Source organism: Podarcis gaigeae (genome assembly GCF_964106915.1).
Source record: "Podarcis gaigeae genome assembly, chromosome: 10".
NCBI classification, from domain to species: Eukaryota; Metazoa; Chordata; class Lepidosauria; order Squamata; family Lacertidae; genus Podarcis; species Podarcis gaigeae.
In genome coordinates this window covers 10066394-10087142 of record NC_139686.1, presented here as the reverse complement: position 1 = coordinate 10087142, position 20749 = coordinate 10066394, and the positions used below count along the sequence as shown (strand labels likewise).

General features: G+C 43.5%; 1 long non-coding RNA gene across 1 annotated transcript in view; it reads right to left on the bottom strand.

Moving 5' to 3' along the window:
- Positions 1-20151: 20151 nt before the first annotated feature.
- Positions 20152-20749, bottom strand: part of LOC310826339 — a 113811-nt gene continuing 113213 nt past the window's right edge. Inside the window, exon 4 of the long non-coding RNA XR_014555766.1 lies at positions 20152-20276. This is a non-coding gene — a long non-coding RNA (uncharacterized lncRNA). The remainder of the gene's footprint in view (positions 20277-20749) is intronic.

The window sequence follows — 20749 nt, the reverse complement described above, 5'->3', positions numbered from 1 at the left end:
CGAAAGCCAATAATAATAATTTTATATATACCACCAGGTCGGGTGCCATTTCAGGACAGCAACAACACCTCCCTTGGATCTGGTGGTCAGAATGGAGGTAAGGGGGTTTCGTGGTCCCAGGAAGTGGATTGCAGCTTGCCTGCCTATTTGGCCAATGGCAGGCGTGCTGTGATGCCAGTCTCACCCACCCCAGGGCAGTTCAAACTGAGCCAGCAAGCCTGTGGGTTTTTAATCTCTTTACTATGTTGTAGAACGTAGGTAGAAATATAGATACATAAAAGAATACCCATTTGTCGCTGCATACTGTATTGGCCCAAATATAAGCTGCACCTGCAAATAAGCCGCACCTTTACAATTCGGGGGGGGGGGGAGACAATACCCGAATGTCAAGTCAAGTAACCTTTATTGGCATTACATAAGAACATTCAGAATACATTCAGAATAGATGGGCCAGTGCGATCTCATCGCTACCCCAACGGCACAGTCCCCCGCCAAAGGGCAGAAGAGGCGAGCAATCCGCCTTATCTCTGTGGGTTCCCACAAGGGCAGGATCCTGTAGCATACTTCTGTGACAAAAAAATCAAATAGAGGAACTTAGCTACTGTCTTGGTGAGCTCCTGGTCTCTCCCCTGTAATAAGATGTGCATAACCTCTGTACCCGAATATAAGCCGCTCCCTTAAAATTCCGCAGGCACTCACACCTGTAAATGGCAAATGTAGAAGACAATCCTACAAGTGCTAGAGAGACTTGCAAGTGAAAGCAATGAATGACATTAGAATTAACTGCACAACGGTCTCAAGCTTGCAAATTGGCCAGAAAACCTTTTTTTTTTTTGGTTCCGTTTTACCACATGTGTGTTTCAGCAGCGATGTCGCAAAAGCCAATTTTTGTAAGGTCGCAAATTTAAGCCGCGCTTTAACTTTTCACGATCGGAATTTGGAAAAAAAGAAGAAGTGTGGCTTATATTCAGGCCAATACAGTATTGTTGTTTGTTATTGAAGATAGATTTCCATGGGGCACTGAATACCCCCCCCCCCCGAAAATGGGGCGGTAGGCCAAATAAGTTTGGGAACATCTGCACAAATGCACCTCTGGCTTGATGCAGCAGATGTAGCTGTTTCCCGCTCAGCCAGTATGTTGTCCTTGCCTGTACGCACCGCCACGGATCGTTGGATTATCTCCTATGTAACTACTTCTGGCTCTTCTTGTGTTCTTAAAGAATCCTCCCCAAGGATCTTACAAAACACACAGGCATTATTTGAAAGCTGTCACAGCAGTATGAGACCTACATGAGAGAAGCACCTGGTACACATAACATGAATGCTTCATTTTCTCATTTTTTTTAATCCCACTCTAGGTTGAAAGGAGGGAAAGTAATTTAAAGGTGTGTGAGAGTTACCTATATCCTCCCTTTTAATAATGGAGTAGAAAGTTAATGGTGATGATGTGTCTCATTAGCTGCCTATAATGTTAATTACTGATTACTAGCTGGCAATCCGCGATATGATTCACCCAGCGCTATTGTTAAGCAAATCTGCAAATCTGTTTGATTTAGGTAAAACGAGAATATGAGTGGTTTTGTAAAATGAGGAGAAATAGTGCGGGTGGCGGAAATAGAGGGGAAGGAACAAGAAAAAGGAAAGAAATTGCACTGGCATGATTTGCAGCTGTTCTATTGAAGGAAAACGGAGGTTTACGGCAAGCCGCTTGGTGGATACAGTTTCAGAGAGTGAGGATTCTGCAGCGAGATTAGATCAGCTACAAATTGCTAAATCTGATGAGTTAGATAAAAACTTCACCAGAGGCTTTAAAAGAGGCAGAACGTGTTTGCTATTGCCCCATAGCTGGTAAAACATGGGAGGGAATGATTTGGAGTGTCAAGCTACCTGCACTGAATTTTCAGAGTTCTGCACCCCAGTGCCCACCCCCTGTTACATGCCAAGAAAAAGAATGAAGTCTGCAGCTTGTGTGAAACGTGCATACATCAAAACTGATCAAAACACACACATGGTGGGGACTATACAAGGCACAAGATTAACTCACGTGAGCACTGGAATGACTTCTTGCTTTGCTTTGTATTTATGTACTTAAGCCTATATTCTTTTTGAGATACTGAATTTATTCTGTGTGAAATTGTTGATGTTCGCCATTTTCTAATTTGCTGACATGCTCTGTATATTTGTATCTCGGTGTTCTGAATGTTTGTTATAAGCCGCTTTGGAAAGAGCTCATTGTGGGAAAACAGCATATAAGTAAACTCAATTAATCAATCAACAGCTTTTCCAACCCTCTCTGCACCCACCTTTCTGAAGTTGGACCCAATATTGTCGGCATGCTTTCAAGTTTATCTTCAAAGCACAGGGACTGGTGACTTGTTTTCCTGTATAATGAAACTGATGTTCTGAATTTAGAGAAGCCTCCACTAAGGATTTATGTGTGCACTAAGGATGATTTTGCCAACAAAGGTCTGTATAGTTAAAGCTATGGTTTTCCCAGTAGTGATGTATGGAAGTGAGAGTTGGACAATAAAGAAGGCTGATCGCCAAAGAATTGATGCTTTTGAATTATGGTGCTGGAGGAGACTCTTGAGAGTCCCATGGACTGCAAGAAGATCAAACCTCTCCATTCTGAAGGAAATCAGCCCTGAGTGCTCACTGGAAGGACAGATCCTGAAGCTGAGGCTCCAATACTTTGGCCACCTCATGATAAGAGAAGACTCCCTGGGAAAGACCCTGATGTTGGGAAAGATGGAGGGCACAAGGAGAAGGGGACAACAGAGGATGAGATGGTTGGACAGTGTTCTTGAAGCTACCAGCATGAGTTTGTCCAAACAGCGGGAGGCGGGAGTGTGGGAGTTTGTCCAAACTGCGGGAGTGCCTGGCGTGCTCTGGTCCATGGGGTCACAAAGAGTGAGACACGACTAAATGACTAAACAACAACAAAGGATCAACAGAACCATTTGGTTGCACTCTGAAGAGAAGTGTGGCCGGGGAGTGGAGCAATCCTATCCCAAGCTTCAGAGTAGATGCCACCCATCCAGACTGGGCATGTAAAAATGGAAAGCTTTAGCATGGCTAATTCCTTCTAAGCAGGTCCTTCCGTGTGAGGTGCAAAGTTCACACACAGAGACACTGAAGGTCTCAGACATGCAAGAATGTGCCCCAGCATAGTTGATAGGCAGGTTCAAGTGGAAAGAGCTGATCTTTTAACCCTCCTGGTGCTGGGCCATTTGATGGCTATGGAGCTCCAACTTTGTTGGCTACATGATGCCAAACTCATTTCTGGGGCCAAACAACAAGGGATCCTGTTGCTTTTCTGTTCTGCTTGTGGGCTTCCTTCAGAAATCTACCCCCCTACCATTGGAATAGGGTACCGGACTAGACAGATTTTTATATGATCCAGTAAAGCACTTTCTTATGCTCTCATACCCTGACAGAGCAAGGCCTTTGCTAAGCTTAATCCCGTTCCTAATCGTAACATGGAGTGCAAACAAGTGCTCAAGCATTAACGATCCGAGTTAATTGTAGGCTTTGAGATTAGATAAAGGAGGACACTGTTTTCCCCCTGGCATCAGTTCCTACCTCTGCAACACTGCGGTGGGGGAGGCTGCATAAAGCAACACCAACTGTGCAAAGGTGTTGCGAGAATTAATTAAAAAAAAAAAACGTACCACACTAAACAGCTTTGAAGTATTATACTTCTCAGATCTCTGAGAGCTGATCAGAAGGCAGTTATGAGACTAAGAGGATGTTATTAAATAAAGCATATTGAAGTGCCATGTGGTTGCATGTTCGTCAGGTGTTATGTCAGTATCACTCTTTCTTCTGCCATGATGGGAAGCTGTTGGCTTGGTGCCCAGATCCACAGCCGTGTACCAAGCGTGAAATGGGGAAGAGAAGGAGAATGTGCCATATTGTGAAACCTCCATCTGAGTTACTAAGGTCAGTGAAAGTCTGGTTTACTGAAGTTGGCTTCAAACTCTGGGTACATGGGATTTGCAGCTTCCTATGGCTCCCGACTCAGAGAACTCTGAGCTCCCCCAACCCCATGGTTCCCGATTCTTCTCCATCAGGAAGACTAGAGATCAGTTTCTGAAAACCACACACCCATCAAAATGTAGGGACATGGGATGCTGCCTTACACCATTGGTCCAGTACTCTCCAGAGTGTCAGAGAGTCAATCTCTCCCAGCCCTACCTAGAGATTGAACCTGGAACCTTCTGTGTGCAAAGCAGATGTTCTGCGACTGAGCTACAGACCTTGTCCCATAGGCCAAACATGTTGCCCCTCTCTGCACCATGCCTACCAAAATCTTTTGACTGGCGCCACCACTGGGGGGATAAGCCACAGCTCAGTGTCAGAGTATCTGCTTTGCATGTACTTACAGAAGGACCAGTAAGGTCCCGAAAGGTATCTCGGAGCCCAATGGTCCTGTATAACACATATTATATACATATGCACTCTTGCACTGCTATAAATCAAGTAGTGCAAGGGCTATTATGCAGTGGTATAGCATCTGCCTTGCACACAGAAGGTCATGGGGTCAACATCCCTGGCATCTCTAGACAGAGTGGGGAGACAGCCCTGTCTGAAACCCTATAGAGCCACTTTCAGACACTATAATCAAGAGTGAGCTTGATGGAACGTTTGACTATTTATAAGACAGCTTCCTATGTCTCTAGTTGCAGCTTACCCCTGCAGTCCCCTGGGAATTTAGGATCTTTATGCAATGAGCTCTCACTCCTGGCCATCCATAAAAATCTGCCCAACCCTTGAGATTATCTGCTGAGGCCCTGCTCCATGTCCCCCAGTGCCTGAAATAAAACTGGGATGCATAAGAGGCAGGGTCTTTTTGGTGGTGGCAAAATGACAGTAGAGCATACTGTTGAAAGACGTTCACTTAGAGAGGGCGGATAAACCTACAATGACAGCAAGGAGGAGGAAAAGCAGGCTCAAAAGACTCCAGGAGCTGGTGGTGAGTCCCTTAGTAGGGTGCGGGTCTTGACGGGTGCACAACACTGCTAACCTGTTTAGACTATTGGAGTGCACTCCATGTGGGGCTGCCCTTGAAAACTGTTCTATGGCTGAACAGAAGGAAAGTCCTGCTAGATCTAGCCCATCTAGTCCAGCATCCTGTTCTCACAGTGGTCAACTGGATGACCACCAGAAGCCACCAAGCAGTGCCCTGAGCCCAACAGCATTCTCCCCATTTGTGAGTCACAGAAACTGGTAGTCAGAGGGGAGGTGCAACTTAGCCATTTTGACTTGTTGCAGGTACTGCAAAATGCATTGTGGTTGCAGCTGGTGAATAACGCAGCTTCCAGGGTCTTGAACAGTGGCCCTGGAACAGCGCCTTCTTCCACACTGCCCCATGCCGAAATTGAGATCTGCTGGGATTGTTCCAGTGAGAACAATCACTGGGTGGGCTTCTCAACCGTTGTGCCCCAGTTGGGCGTTTGACTGGAACCAGTGTTGTCTAACTTAAAGTGCTAATGAAGATTTGCCTTTTTTTATCTTTAACAATGCGAAACTCTATTGCACATTAGAAAACAGGCAGCTTTCTGACATATTACTGTGTTTTATTATTTATCGTTAAATGTATTTATTGTTTTGACACCGCCAGATATAAGCTGCATAGAAGCCATATTGACAAGCAGCAGCAGCAGCCCCTAATGGGAGATCTGATTTGAATGGACCAAACTGAAAACCTCAGCACAATTCTCCCTCCTCCAATTTTCAAATCAATTCAGACATTTTCTAGCATGAAACAGAATCCAGAAAGCCCAGTATGCAGAGCACACTGGAGGAATGATAACGACAACCAACAGGGGAATTCCCCTTATCTCTAAAACGTGGTCGTTCCAATTCATCTTGGCACACATGCAACAATATTATAAGATTGGCTATGTATTTAATTCACATAAATTTAGAGGGTATGGCCACGAAAGAAAAGAAGGAAGAGATTGACACTACTCCAAATTATGTGAGACAAAAATCTTTAGGCAGCGCCTCTCCTCATTTATCTCTTGTAACTTAGCACGTTGTCAACACTTAATAAATAATGTTGAAAGACATGCTTGTTTTCACAAGTCCCTTTTGCAGTGCCGGCCAGGACTTGGAAGATGGTGGATCCTTTCCAAATGAAAGCAGAATGACGAATGCCAACTCAACTCAACTCAACCGTGTTGCAGATCATGCAAGGCAGCCAACTTGAGTAACACCATGCAGGTGAGTTTCATAACTCGTAAGGTATCTGAAATAAGGCTTAGCTGTGGCATTTTCCACCGGGCACTATTGTTTGAACTTCGCCGGATAGAAAATGCCAAGAGTATCTCTGAACCCATGTCCATATACTAAACTGCAGGGATCAGGCTGTCCCTGCCCAGGAATGGCCACAGCTGGCAAAACAGACAGATTGATAGAATCCTAGAACTGTAGAGTTGGAAGGGACCTCAAGGGTCATCTAGGCCAACCCTCTGCAATGCAGGAAAGTCAGCTAAAACATCCATGACAGATGGCCATCCAACCTCTGCTTATTTTATTTTTTTTATTTTAAAAAATTATTAGTTTTTAACATACCATTTTCAAATAATTAAACATACTTTTGGATCTTATACAATTATTTTTGGACTTCCATCAATCACATCTGAAAATTTTCCAATCTAATCACTTAGTATACATTTCTTACTCTCATTATAACCTTTAAATCTCATAACTAATCTCTCTTCTTTCTCTATTTTGCAATATTTCATATATTCCTCCTTACAAAACTTCTTGTAGTACTACTAGCGTAATTTGTTGATTACAGTCGCTCTTCAAATAGTTCATATCTTTCTTTCAACCTTCTGTAAATCTCTGGTCCCGCTGGTTTCGAAACCTTCAAGTCATTTTGTCTAATTCCACGTAGTCCATTAATTTTATCTGCCATTCTTCTTTCGTCAGCATTTCTTCTTGCTTCCATTTCTGGGTTAACAATACTCATGCCGCTGTTGTTGCATATAGAAACAATTTAACATCTTGTCTATTAATATTGTCACCTATAATACCAAGTAAAAGTGCTTCTGGTTTCTTTAAGAATGTGTATTTCAACATCTTTTCCATCTCCTTATATATCATTTCCCATTTCCTGCTCCCACCCCGCCATCTTGCCCCAGGTCCCAACGTCCTCCACCAGGACTTTGACCACCCATAAACCGGACTGTGACAGCCTCCCTCCTGTTACTCCCAAGAGTACCCTGAGCCATCGGGGGAAGGGGGAGCTCCCCCCTCCCCCTGACAGCTCGGGGTATGCTTGGGAGTCGCGGGCAGGCGGCGCGCTGAATGTCACCCACCTCTGGGATGACACCCGGGGCAGATCACCCCCCTGCACCCCCTTCGCTCCACCCCTGGTCAGAATCTCCTTTCTTGTAACTTTCTTGTAACGGGATCGCTTCCCCTGGTATGCCCCACGGAGGTCCTTAAGGTCCATAAATAGCAACACTCTAGAGGTCCCGGGTCCTAAGGAAGTCAGATTAGCCTCAACCAGAGCCAGGGCCTTTTCAACACTGGCTCCAGCCTGGTGGAACGCTCTGTCTCATGAGACCAGGGCCCTTGGGGATCTGATTTCTTTCGCAGGGCCTGTAAGACAGAGTGGTTCCGCTTGGCCTTTGGCTTTGAATCAGCCTGATCCCCTCCCCCTCTTTCCTTTTCCTTCTGTGATAGAACCCCTATCTGGGGACTTCCCTGGCTTTTTTCTGGCCCATGTGGGACCAGTCTGGATAGTTGGCCTTCTTGAAGATTTGACATTTTATCTCCCCAAACAATTTTTGATCTTGGCTTCCACTGAAATGAGCCTGCATTTTAATCCTGTTTTTAAGTTGTATTTTAATCAATTGTTTTTATACTTGATGTTAGCTGCACTGAGCCCGGTCTTGGCCGGGTATATAAATAAATAAATAAATAAGCCATTGGTTCGTGTCCTACCCTCCAGAGCAAGCTAAAACAAGCTTTTTCCCTCTTCCATGTGACAGCCCTTGAGATATTAGAAGATGGCTATCATATCTCCTCTCCCTCTCCTCACTTCCAGGCTAAACATACCCAGCTCCTTCAACCATTCCTCATAAGGCTTGGTTTCCAGACTCGTGATCATCATGGTTGCCCTCCTTTGCACACATCCCAGATTGCCAACCAGATGAAGCTGGTAAAATGCAATTGTGGCCATGGAGGACTTTTTTTTTTTTCAATACATGATTTTTATTAGTTTGCATAATTCAAAATACAAAAATAAGATATACAGATTCGATTGTTACTTTCACAGATTTTTAAATGTGACTTCCTTCAACCTTTCCACAAATCATCCATACTAATCTTTTTTGGAATTTCGCAGTTCTTAGATTGTAATGCCATTATTCATCCTAATTCTCCCGTTTCTCTTTAGACAGTACCCTTTACTTTTTACAGAGCTCCTTTGAAACCCACTAGTGTTATCTGTCCATCACTTAGATTTTCCAGATAGTTCGTGAAATTTTCCCAATCTTTGGTGAACCTCTGATCCTTTAAATATCTGATTTTCCCTGTCATCCTATCCATCTCCGCATATTCTAATAGTTTTGATCTCCATTCCTCGATTGTCGGTAGACCCTCTGATTTCCAGTTTTTAACTAATAAGACTCTTGCTGCCGTTGTTGCGTACTGAAACAGCTTGTAATCTTCCCTCTTTATCTCCCTTCCTACCAATCCCAACAAGAAGGCCTCTGGTTTTTTAACAAAGGTGTATCTTAGAATTTTCTTCATTTCGTTATATATACCATGGAGGACTTTTGTGTCTTCTTAGTAGTGGTGCCTGGCCTGTGGAATGCCCTCCCACCAGATGTAAAGGAAATAAACAACTGCCTGACTTTTAGAAGATATCTGAAGGCAGTCCTGTTTAGGGAAGTTTTAAATGTTGGATGTTTTATTGTGTTTCAACTATCCTGTTGGAAGCCACGCAGAGTGGCTGGGGAGGTCCATCCAGATGGGAGGGGTATAAGTAATAAATTATTATTATTATTATTATTATTATTATTATTATTATTATTATTTATTGATGATGATGTCTCCTCCTTCAGAGGTACAGAACAGGTAACTTGCCTATTTCCCAAGCATGGAAACCATCTACTCAATGAGCCTGAATCTTTCCAGAATTCAAGAAGTTTATTGGGCTTCATCCCATGCACCACTACATTCAGACATTGCTCCAGAGCTTTCACAGCCTCTCCTGATTCAGATGTTGTGGAGAAAGAGAGCTTCTCTTTTACTCGAGTATTTTTGAAAACACAACATGAATGGAGAACTGCCTTGCAAAATTCAAACAGTATGGATTGGGTAGGCTTGCCTTCAAATGAGAACTAGATTTAAATTCTTCCCCCATCCATGCTCACCAAGAGGGTGTTGCCTATAATTGAGATGCTTTTTAAATGAAAATTAAGAACAATTTAAGTTACCTCATCTCAACTGAAAAGGGCTCCTCCTCTGTTCCATTGTGAGAAAGACGGCAGAACCTGCGGGCATTTAATAAGGCATTCTAAAGAAAAATAATAATAATCTAAGAAAATACAGTAGCACTTGACATTTCGAAAGCATAGTACAAAGATTAACTAATTAATCCTCACAAAATCTATTTGAGGTAGACAATTAAGTACTAGAGATGGAGAAAATGAGATAAAAGGAAAAGCTACAGGCAAATGTTCAGAAGCAGTCTCTCATTTGGGGTGGCTGAGTTGGTGGCTGAATGATGTAGATGGAAGAAACGCTTAATTTGGCAAAAAGGAACAAAAAGAGGGGGAAAATATTCTCAGGGAAAACTGAATTTTGGCTCTGAGTGACTCCAGGGAATCTCAGCTTAAGAACATTGCTGCCTTGAAACAACCTGAGGGAAGGGTAGCTGTGCATCTCCTGAAAGATCTCTGCATGATTTGCAGAAGAACGCCAAGAAATTTCTGACTCCTGATTAACAACAGCGAGAAAATAACTTTCCCGCTGCCCTAAACTATGCTGCTGAAATGAAGGGAGGAGGAAAACCTGGGCTAACCAGGAGTGGATATTTGCTTACAAATGCTGTGAACTTGTTTCAGTTCTGGTACTTGAAATTCCTGGGCTCGGAAAGCTTCAATTCAAGTGCCTCTTTTGCTCCAGGCTGTGGCTGGTGGATTTCAGAGGCCTAGTATTTTTTTAAAACAGCCAAAGTAGATCTGAAGTCTGTCCCCCATTGCCCTGGTTTTAGGAATTCACAGCAAGCTTCCAGTCTGACTTGCTGGCTTGTGTGTCTCATGTGTCCAGCGAGTGTTTATACCGAGTGATACAGTGCGTGTCACTCAGTCACTCAGTATAAACACTCGCTGAACACACAATAGTGCGTGTCGGACCTGGGTGGCACTGTGGGTTAAACCACAGAGCCTAGGACTTGCCGATCAGAAGGTCGGCGGTTCGATTCCCTGCGACTGGGTGAGCTCCCGTTGCTCGGTCCCTGCTCCTGCCAACCTAGCAGTTCAAAAGCACTTCAAAGTCCAAGTAGATAAATAGGTACCGCTCCAGCAGGAAGGTAAACGGTGTTTCCGTGCACTGCTCTGGTTTACCAGAAGCGGCTTAGTCATGCTGGCCACATGACCCAGAAGCTGTACATTGGTTCCCTTGGCCAATAAAGCGAGATGAGTGCCGCAACCCCAGAGTCGGCCATGGCTGGACCTAATGGTCAGGGATCCCTTTACCTTTATAGTGTGTGTCTGGATGAGCCCTTAGAATTGCCACCAAATTTTGCCTGAGGAAAATGTCTCAGGTTTGGAGAGAAGCTCAAAGCGGTTCAATATGACTAGCAAAATAGGAGTGGGCATTATCTGCTCCTTCTTGCCTCACATTTTGTTCACACCAGGACCAGGACTGAGGTGGAGCAAGGCAAAGTGATTTCCATTGTTATGTACTAAGCTTGGATCCTAGAACAATAGGCAGGTAGGGTCCTAGAATGCAACAACCTGATTGGCCTGCAGGAGCAGCCCAATCAGGCTGCAGGAGGGAAGCAGAATCAGCCATTCAGATGGGACTCATGGTGTAAATAATGTATATAAAGCCTGAGGTTTTGGGGAAAATTCATTCACTGTTTTACGAGCTGCAATAAAGAGCATGAAATCACTACGCAACTACGAGTATATTTCATCCATCTTGGTGCACTCCCTCAGTAAGTTTGCCAGGCGTGGGCAGAAACATTCCACTATCAGCTGCTATGTGGCTACTGAGGAAGAAAGAAAAGTCCCAGCCTGACCTTTGGGTGCTGGGTGGTGATGGAGGAGGGAGGAGAGAAGTCAAGGCTGAGGCAACCCATGACACAGTGGGGGTCCACTGAGTCCACTTACATTGAACTTCCCTATAGTATTACTATAGAGCCCTAAAGGAGCTTTTGCTGTACATCGACAGATCCTGGAGCCAGCCATTTCTCCTCTCCACAATGCCCTGGAAATTTAACATCCATTCTGGGAAAACTGGTGCAAAACATCATTAAAGATAGACTTGCTAGACAGAGAGATTTGGTCTCTTTTTTCCTCTCTGATTGAAGAAGGACAGGATATTTTAATGTCCCCATCATAGCAGAGGTGTCTGTGGAGAGGGGATATATTAACTGAAAATTAATCAGATCGGTACTGGGTTCCTACTAAGGGTACATGGTGAGCCAAAATGACAGGGATGAGGGATTGAGGATTGGAGTGATCAATCTGTGGTATTCTAGCAGTGGACAAAGCTGTATTGTAACTTTTGAATAAATGTATTTTAATAATAATAATAAATAATAATAAATAAAGACAGACAGACTTTCTAAGCCTATAGAGGACAAATCTTGCTCAAGAAGGGGCAGCAACTGGCTTTTCCACAATCAGAGGGATTACATGGTCGTGTCCCACCCCCCCACCCCCGGTTTTCCCCAGAAGTTGTAGACTATACTCGGGGCTGGTGCTATCATTAGGTTGGTGCTATCATCTAGGGCACTGATTCCTTTTTGTTATATCTTATAAATTTCTGATAAGAGTTTACTTCTATATTTTGAATCCAGGTTCTCAAAGCTTAAACTTATAAGAGCTTACTTAAGCTCTGGAGATGCTGGACCTTTAATCTGGAGATCTGTACTTTGGACGTTCTACATACATGGCAAGTTCCTTGCCACTGAGCTCCATTCGCTCAAAGTTCTGCTGCATCTCCCTTTTTTGGTGTGATTGAATTATTCCGCCACTTCTGCTGCAAAGAGGATGCCGCTTGTGTGTCTCTACAGAAGTCTTCATCGCTGTGCTTCACTCCTTCCAGTCAGAAGGTTCAAAACAGTGACTCATGAGGAAAGGACCACAGGGTGTTGGTTGTCATAAAGTTTTTGATCCACCCTGAGCCCTCAGGGAATAGGACACGTAGTAAATGAAGCAAAGCAAAGCAAAAGTCGACCAAAATCTATTTTAGGGATACATCTTGGTTCCCAATTCAATGCAAATCTATCGACTGTACAATTCCCAAAAGGAAACTGGTCAATTCGGTCAATTCTCCAACCCCAAAATATGTACAGTGGTACCTCTGGTTACGTACTTAATTCGTTCTGGAGGTCCGTACTTAACCTGAAACTGTTCTTAACCTGAAGCACCACTTTAGCTAATGGGGCCTCCCGCTGCTGCCGCGCGATTTCTGTTCTCATCCTGAAGCAAAGTTCTTAACCCGAGGTACTATTTCTGGGTTAGCAGAGTCTGTAACTTGAAGCGTATGTAACCTGAAGCGTATGTAACCCGAGGTACCACTGTACAAGGATGCATGGTCTGGATGGACAGTGCGAGTAAAAATGCACAGAGATTTCAACATCCCAAAATGCATTTATTTGGGGGGCATTTATTATTATTATTATTATTATTATTATTATTAATGAGTCATTTTTTCATTTTTTCAGACTGTGAAATCAAACACAAACACTAAAGCAAATATAAAAAACAAGAATGAAACAACATAAAATATGTCTATCAGGCCAAATTGTGTAATGATGTGTATATATCAATATCAGTATGTCTATCTGTCTGACAGTCTCTCTATCTATTCATCCACATGCTAAAATGACGAGTGCTTTTGGAGAGGGCTTTTTCGAACAAAAGGAAACATGAACGCTGATGCAGAAATATGCCAAACTGAAATTATGCCTGGCAAAATGAGAAACTTAAACTCTTATGGGAGCCTCCACGACCCACTAACTTATACAGAGCATGCCAATTTAGTATAGGGGCCACCCCCCACCCCATACAACCTCCATGAGGACCCCTGAAATAGCAGCGAGGCCCATGACTGGAGATTGGGAAGAAAGAAAGCAATAGGCTTCTCCCAGCCAGAGTCCTTGGACTTTTAGAGGGCAGGTTCCAGAGGCAGAAAAAAATGCAAACATGACTAAAGAGCTGGGAATGCTGAGTTGACCATCCACAATGGGCTGCCTGCTATTGGGTCAGGAGGAGGCCATTGCTGGTGGAAGGATCTCAATGGCTGGCGAGCCACATCTACCTGGTTTGGTGGACCGCTTGCGCAGATCTGAACCCCTTTCTCCCTCCTGAGTTTCTAGTGTTGCTACACCTTTTCTTTTTTTGCAGAACCCGCCGCAAATGCCTCATGCTATTTCCAAATCTTAGTCATTCGTCACTGGGTGTGGGCATTTCCCAGTGAGTTCTGGAGAAGTTAGGAAGAGGGTTGGGGAGAGAAGAAAATGAGGGGGGAAGATGAGAAGAATACATAAAAGGATTGTTCTTACTAAAACAATGACGGTTTTGAGCCTAAATTGCACCAAGCGAGAGATGCAGCCTAAAGCAATGTAGAGAAAGTGTTTGTGTGTTGCAAAACACTACTGTACCCAGAATATGTGTGTTTTTTGGCAAAGGGGAGGCAGTAAATTTTGTAGCTGTGATAAGCCACTAAGCAATATAAACCACACATGCATTCTAGAGCAGAATCGTTCCTACATTAATCTTCTTCAGAATCTGGTTCATTTTATCATGGTACAGGTGGATGCTTAATCATAACCGGAGATAAGTATGTGATGTCATTATATGAAGATGTAGAGATAAATCCAGGTGGTTTATCCAATGTGGCGAATTGGTTAGAGTGTCAGACTAGGCGGGCCCCCCCCTTTGGTCGTCCCTAATTGAAGCCGACTCTGAAAAAACTAAACGTGGGGGCAGTGGCGTAGCGTGGGTTGTCAGCACCCGGGGCAAGGCAAGTAATTTGCGCCCCCTAACCCATGGATTTGCGCCCCCTAACCCGTGGATTTGCACCCTCTAACCCGTGGATTTGCACCCCCTAACCCTAACCGCCAGATGTTGCGCCCGGTACTGCCGGCCCCCTCTGCACCCCCCACGCTACGCCACTGCGTGGGGGAGAAATGGGGAACATAAAGAGATTTATTATGCTTCAAGGGGGCTGGATGTAAAATGAAAAGTCAACAAGAGACACAAGAATAGATATCAGACTGGTTTCAATATCAAGTGTATGGTACAAAAAAAGGTGTTTTTTTGGGAGGGGGGTTCGGATTTTGAAAGGGAATTACTGAGTGGGAATGAGAAATTGATTCCTAAGGTCTATAAAATGTTTTGTAAGAAGGCAAAAGCTTACAGTGAAATGATGAATAATGAATTAATTAAGATGTTTAAAATGACAATAGATTTTAAAAACAACATTAGAAGCCTTTCTGCTAGGTTTGATTGGGACAGAGATGCCAAAAATAATGATAAAACTGTTTATGTAAGCAACAACAGCGGCAGGGATCTTATATGTGCAGAAGTGGAATGAAACCCGCAAAAGAAGAATGGGTTAATAAATTAATGGATTAAGCTGAAATGGCAAAAGGGACTCTAACGATGAGGTGTTTGTAGAAGAGTGGAAAGCTTTTCGGATTACTTAAGTAAATACTTTAATTCTTTTGCAATATGAGATGGGTTTATATCCTGAGCAACAGAAAAACAAGAAATTGCTATTCTTAGTTTTATATTTTATGTGTTGTTAGAAACAAATAGGCAGTAAAGAGTGATATGGGAAGTCAAAGAAAAAGGAAAATGATAAATTGTGGTGTACAATAGTACCTTGGTTCTCAAACACCAAAAACCCGGAAGTAAGTCTTCCGGTTTTCGAACGTTTTTTGGAAGCCGAACATCCGATGCAGCTGTCAGCTATCGTTTCCGGGGGCCCTGCACCAATCAGAAGCCACGTCTTGGTTTTAAAACATTTCAGAAGTCAAACTGACTTCTGGGACGGATTAAGTTTGAGAACCAAGGTACCACGGTATTTGGCGTTTTGTTTGTGCTATTTGTTTTGCGTTTTTGTTTTTGAGTCTTTTTCGGTTAATTTGTTTTTGTGACTGTGTGGAACCCAGTTCAGCTACTGATTGATTGATTTTGTGACTGCGGAAATGGATAAGAAAACCCATCCAAACTATCATCAGTGCTGGTAAGAAACAAAATTAATTTTAATTTTTATCATCTACAATACTGTCTTATTTATTTTATAGTACAGTGCAATGATTGCTGCTTACATTTTATGGATCGATGGTCTTGTTAGATAGTAAAAGTCATGTTAAATTGATGTTTTATGGGTTGTTTTTAAAAGTCTGGAACGGATTAATTCATTTTGCATTACTTTCTATGGGAAAGCATGCCTTGGTTTTGGAACGCTTTGGCTTTGGAATGGACTTCTGGAATGGATTAAGTTTGAGAACCAAGGTACCACTGTACTTAAGATGGATTATGTGAAAAATTAATTAAAAAATATAAATGAATTTTGAAAAATAGAGTGTCACACTAGGACTTGGGGGAGCAGGGTTCAAATCCCCACTCAGTCATGAAGCTCACTGAGTGATCACTCGCTCTCAGCCTGATTTACCTCACTGGGTTGTTGTTGATGATAAAATGGGGAGGGGGAGTATATGCCACCTTGAGTTTTGGGGACATTCATGTAAGATATATATTCGTGCAATATAGGCAGCGCAGGAGATAGAGGGGTTGTCAGAGGCATGTGATGTGGTTGGTGGAGCTGTGAGCGATGGTACCTGCTCCACTCACCTGCCTGGTGCCTGAATAAGGGAAAGATGACTCCCATAGCTTAGCTGTGACATCTGGGCAACTCCAGTAGTGATGGGCAAATCTGTCAGTTTCAATTTCACTCAGTTTCTCATTCTTTGAGTCAAGTTCGGCTTCCACATTTCCTGTCAGCGTGCAATTTTTTTCTCAAAGTTGTCATGGAAATTTGCCAGCATTTTAGTGCAAATTTCTCCAGATGCACGCATTTTTGTACGAAGTTTCCCCTAACGTATGTTGCTGTTTGCCAAATATTCTTTTCATATTTCTTTGAATGAAAAAGAAAAACCAACTTGGGTTTTGAGCCGGCCTCCTGTAGAATGACGACAGCAGGAGGACTCGAGAGCCTAATAACTTGCCAGTTTGTTTACCTGGAGCTTAGTTCTGAGGGGCATTTGTCTTCCCCATGAAACTGTATGTGATATACTGTTACTATTTCTACTACTGAGAAGACAGCATTGTGCAGTGGTTAGAGCAGTGGTTCTCAAACGTTTTCCCTGGGCCATGCTTTCAAAATAAAAATTCGCTCAAGCCACACACTGCTGGACTTGGAAATAGATTTCCTGGTTCTGTGGTCTTATTCAAAAGATGGGTGTTCTTCACCTGGGTAATGAACAAGGTGGTGCCGATATGAATTCTTACCACATTGATAAGAAATACATTGGAAAACAAAAAGAAGCCATTCCAAACAGTGATTTATAACATAGAACACAACTACTTTATAATATGATCATGAGACATAAAGCAATACAGCTACATAAGAGTACAAATCATCCCCAAACATGTTGTTGTTGTTGTTTAGTTGTTTAGTCGCGTCCGACTCTTCGTGACCCCCAGATTGAGAAGGCGATTGGGCCAGATCCAGCCCCCAGGCCTTAGTTTGCCTACCCATGCTCTAAAGCGCCAAAGAGGTATAGTGAATACCAATGATGTGATTGTATATTATTAAATGGGAAACTTATAAAAATAAAAACAACTTTACAGTTCTGTGTCTATCCACAAGGCTGGGCTAGAGATGAGCTCCTCAGCTGGGGCCTCCCTGCATTTCTTATGTTTTACTGGGCTTGGAAGCAACTAGTAGGGCTTGCCTCACATGTGTTGAATGTTTCATTTGCCTGCCAGCACCTTGCAGCAAGACTTTCAGTCCGGTCTGGCTCTCGTTGTGCAATGCGCATCGTTATGCACGCCTGACTCATTGGCACAGAGTGGCAATGGAGCAATCTACCACTGAAGCAGCATCTGAAGGCACAGTCGTTGCCTCAATTACTTTACTAAGCATGACCAGACCTGGGTAGGGGAGAATATTAGCAAGGAGGGCATTCCCCTGGCCTCCACCCTCTTGAGAACGGTTTCGAAGCATTTCACAAACGGGCGTGGAGCATAAATGAAAGGAAGGGTGCACAGTTTGAATAGGGATGGGGAAAGAATTCAACAGAAGCAAAGTATGATACAGAGTCGGTGAACAGACTGGGCTAGTGATAGATACGATAATCTTTATTGTCATTGTCCCATACAGAACAACGAAATTGGGGGAAAAATATCTACATGAGACATTCAAACACCAACAAGCCTGCTATCCCAGCTATCCCAACCTGGTTAGCCCCCTAAAAACTCTGATACCCCATTTTAAAAATACAATACACTCCCATAGAGACTCTTTACACTGTGTTTAAAACCCAAATCGCATTTGGATAGAAACTGTTTCTCAGGCGGCTAGTCCTAGTCTTTATAACCCTGTACCTTCTTCCAGAAGGCAAAAGCTGAAAGAGATCATTTCCGGGGTGTGCACTATCCTGCGCTATCTCTGCAGCTTTCTTATGGCACATGGAAGCATAGATTTGATCCAAGGTGGGAAGAGTGCACCCAATTATTCTCTCTGCAGTCTTTACAACCCTGGACAGAATTGTTTTTTCCCTGACTGTGCAGCTCCCAAACCACACACTCAGCAACCTGCACATTGCCCGAACCCTTAGTTACTTTGCAGATGACTGCCTCTCTCCCGGGGAGACTTGGAGCTATTTTTTTTAAAAAAATTGCTTTCTGTGGACAGTAGTTAGCAGCTGGCAGGTTCTTCTTCGTGAACCCTTTTCCGAGGAAGATACAAAGGATGGCAATGCAGGAACATGCCTTTTTGGTGGTGGCTCCATGTCTGAGGAACGCTCTCCCCAGGGAAGCATGCCTAATACCTTAGCTGTCCATTTTTAGGCTCCAGGCAAAAAGTTTCTAATTTACTGAGGCTTATGATTTCTAATTGGAAGGGTAGAAAGATGCGCCAGTGGCCTTTGTTGCGCCAGGGAAGGTAGAACTTGTTCCTTTCGAACATAATGTCCGATCAGCATTTTCGTTTTTGTGCATTGCCCCCTTTTATCTGATTTTAATGCCTCTGTTGTTTTATTTTACTGCATCAGTTGCTTTGAGTGCAAAAATGCAAAACAACAACAACAACATTTACTGAGGGACAACTCAAAGAGATTTACAACTAAACAAACAAACAAACAGAAAAACAAAACGCACACAGATACATTTAAAGCAAGAGGAAAAGGAAAAACATTTAAAGGCCTGGTTATAGAGGAAAACTTTTGCCCGGCACCTAAAGATATATATAAAGATGATGCCTGGTGAGGCTACCTGGGGACAGCCTTCCACAAATGGGCCACCACCACAGAAAACTGGCTATTATTATTATTATTATTATTATTATTATTATTATTGAGTTTATTTACATTTTGAAAACTAGCATGAGAAGATAGAGAGGCAGAGTGGACTAATCATAAATGGCTAAAAAAACCCACCCCCGAAATGCTCTGTGCATTTTTAAAAGATGTATGCAGACTCCTTCATTTTTATTTTTATTTTTTTTAAGCCACATAGAACAAGGACATTATTCTAGTCCCATATCAAACATGGATTAGATGGAATTTGCTCTTAGGCCCATCCCTGATTTCAAAGGGCTGAAAAGGTTTGGAAAATGCTTTCCTGTTTCCCCTCAGCCGTTCTGCTGTTGCGGCTTCTTTTTTCCATTTGTAGTTATTTTATTTAATAAGATTTATATACAGCTTAATCAAAAAGAACTCTCTAAGTGGTTGACCTAAAATGTTCATTTAAAGGAGCAATAAAATGTTGTTTTAAAAGAAACTTATAAGGATTTTTAAAAGATTGTAAAAGTATGGGTAGGCTTGCCTGAATAAAATCATCTCTAGCAGGTGCTGAAAACTAGTATCAATAAGGCAGGGAGTTCTGGAGAATAAGTGCTGCCATACTAAAAGATCAATTTCTCATATTTGTGGAATAAACAATATCTCACACTGCTCTGACTCGTCCTGCATTTTTGTTTTAGCTCTTCTCCTCCTCCTCCTCCTCAGACAATGAGGACATATAACCTCATTGTTAGACCCGAAATTGCTGCGTTGTGAATTGGGTAATGTATTCCAATTGCCATTGTTATCTTTTTGTTTGGATTTCTGTACGCCAAAGGAGTTGGGTGTGAAGCACTTCCCCCCCCCTCTCTCTCTCTCTTGCTCTCTCCTTTTTTGCTTGCTTGTTTGATTCCTTAATTTATGCACCTTTTCCAGCACAGGTGCCACCACCGGCATCAGAACAACTTGGCAACTCTCCCGGGGCACCATCAATCTATCAAGATGTTGTAATGAAATTGGACTCTAAAATGGTTTCTCACCACCTGCCTCGCATCCAGTGCCCAACTCCTCGCTATTACCGCTGCCGTCATTCCTGAGGCAGTTGGTCAGGTTTGCAAAGCACTGTGGCCTTCCCACTCTTGCAACGTACCGTTTGAATTCAATCCCTCGAGGCAGCGGTTCCGAATCTTCACCCACTTGCAACCATTGCCTTGAAACAGCAGCTGAGCAAGGTGAGTGCGGTGGATGGTGCCTTCCCTGAGGGAGGTGAAATCACTGCAGGCGACGTCCCCCTGGGATGCTCCCTGGCGCTGGTGCACCCCCCTGGGACACGCACCTGCGGCAGCACCCCCCTGGGAAGCACACTGCTGCCAGCGTGCCCTGCGGGCAGCTAGCCCTGCCCCCACGGCCCGCTCTGGGCACCAGAACAGCTCCACCTCTGCCTTGAAAGAATCAATGCTCAACCAGGATTATCTGAAGAACATAAGGTTTAAGAAGCTTTGACTGCTGGGTCAGGCCAATGGACCATCAAGTCCTCTTCTCAAAGTGGCCAACCAGCTGCCTGTGGGAAATTCACATGCAGGATTGGAGCATAACAGCATTCTTCCCCCAATTGGGCTTCTAGCAGCTGATATTCAGAGGCATCCTGAAGGTAGAGCATAGCCAATAATTTGTCCAATAGGCGTTGATGATCATCACTACATCTTATGGGAGAAAATTCTATAGTTAACCGCATGAAGAAGAAGAGTTTGGATTTGATATCCCGCTTTATCACTACCCGAAGGAGTCTCAAAGTGGCTCACAATCTCCTTTCCCTTCCTCCCCCACAACAAACACTCTGTGAGGTGAGTGAGGCTGAGAGACTTCAGAGAAGTGTGACTAGCCCAAGGTCACCCAGCAGCTGCATGTGGAGGAGCGGGGAATCAAACCCGGTTCACCAGATTACGAGTCTACCACTCTTAACCACTACACCACACTGGCTGTCCTTTCTTTTGTCTGTCCTGAACAGTCACCAGAGCTATACATTTAAAGCAA